Raw genomic sequence first — 1,839 nt, forward strand, 5'->3', positions numbered from 1 at the left:
TATGCCTGTGTGCACACCTGTGTGTGGTGCAGATGTTATGCCTGTGTGCACTCCTGAGTGTGATGCAGATGTTATGCCTGTGTGTACATCTGTGTGTGATGCAGAGGCTATGCCTGTGTGCACACCTGTGTGTGGTGCAGATGTTATGCCTGTGTGCACATCTGTGTGTGGTGCAGATGTTATGCCTGTGTGCACACCTGTGTGTGCATGCAAATGTTATGCCTGTGTGCACACCTGTGTGATGCAGAGGTTGTCTGTGTGCACACCTGTGTGTGGTGCAGAGGTTATGCCTGTGTGCACACTTGTGTGTGATGCAGAGGTTATGCCTGTGTGCACACTTGTGTGTGATGCAGAGGTTATGCCTGTGTGCACACCTGTGTGTGATGCAGATGTTATGCCTGTGTGCACACCTGTGTGTGATGCAGATGTTATACCTGGGCACACACCTGGAGGCTGGAGTACTGTCTTAGGTGGCTTCCTCATGAGCACAGCCCACCTCCTCTGAGACAAGGTCTCCTACTGGCCTGGAGTGAGCCCCAGAGCTCCCAGAGATCCAATCTGAGTTGCCCCACCAGCTTAGACCTGCAAAGTGCTGCCCAATATAAATACATTGTCAAATACACCTTTAGCCACACTGTGATTTGTTTTCTCGTTTCTTCAGATACAGTCTCCATATGTAACCCAGACTGGTCTGGTTGCCACCCTCCTCCAGCCTAAACTTCCTGAGTGCTAGGATCACAGGCTTACAGTACCATCGCTGATCCACATTGTCTGTACCTTTAAGTTTTTACATGAAAAACTTACACATGGAAGCCAGACAGTCGTGGGCAAGCACTGGTATACACGCATAGAGGCCAGACAGCTGGGGGCAAGCCGCTTCTCCTCCCACCATGTGGTTCTAGGGACAGAACTACAAGTTCCCCTTTCTGCTGAAACATCTTCCTGGCCCAGCAGCCACTTTTGTTTTGTTTTGTTTGTTTTTTGAGACAGGGTTTCTCTGTGACCAGGCTAGGCTCGAACTCATCTGTCTCTGCCTCCCGAGTCCTGGGATTAAAGGCAGGTGTAAGACACTACCGCCGGCCTGGCAGCTACATTTAAAAGTCAAAGAAGCTTAACACTAAAATGACTGAGCAGGTTGTATTTGTATATTTATGCCTGTGTGCATGTGTGCAGGTGTGTGTAACAGGAACATGAAGCATGAATTTGGGAGAGAGTAGGTATGGGGGTTATATAGACAGAATTGGATGGAGGAAAGGAGGGAAACACTGTAATTATATTTTAATTTGAAAAACTTTTTTTAATAAGTAATGGGAGAGGGTGAGAGATGGCTCAGCAGTTAAGGAATCTCTCACCCTATGTCATGTGGGTCACAACCTCCTGTAACTCCAGCTCCAGAGCAGCCAGTGCCCTCTGCTGGCCTCGTGGGCACCATAGGCACTTGGCAGAATTTGATGGACATAAACATATAGTTTTTTAATCTTTAAGAAATTTAATTGATTAATTACTTAGGTTTTAATTTTTTATTTTATATACATGAGTTTTTTTTTTGTCTACATCTATGTGTGAGTGAGGGTGTTGAATGGCCTGGAACTGGAGTTACAGACAGCTGTGAGCTGCCATGTGGGTGCTGGGAATTGAACTTGAGTTCTCTGGTAGAGCAGTCAGGGCTTTTAACTCTGAGCCATCTCTCCAGCCTCTCATGTGTCTGTTTGTTTTTTTGAGGCAAGGCTTCTCTACATAGCTCTGGCTGTCCTCACTCTGTAGACCAGGCTGGCCTTGAACTCACAGAGATCCACCTGCCTCTGCCTCTCGAGGGCTGGGATCAAAGTGTGTGTGTGT

At 47.4% G+C, this 1,839-nt stretch overlaps 1 protein-coding gene across 5 annotated transcripts in view; it reads right to left on the minus strand.

The window, feature by feature from the left end:
* Nucleotides 1–1,839, minus strand: part of P2rx4 (purinergic receptor P2X 4) — a 23,536-nt gene that overhangs the window by 6,892 nt on the left and 14,805 nt on the right. The window lies entirely within an intron of this gene.

The sequence above is a fragment of the Microtus ochrogaster genome, chromosome 2 (genome assembly GCF_000317375.1).
Source record: "Microtus ochrogaster isolate Prairie Vole_2 chromosome 2, MicOch1.0, whole genome shotgun sequence".
Classification (NCBI taxonomy): domain Eukaryota; kingdom Metazoa; phylum Chordata; class Mammalia; order Rodentia; family Cricetidae; genus Microtus; species Microtus ochrogaster.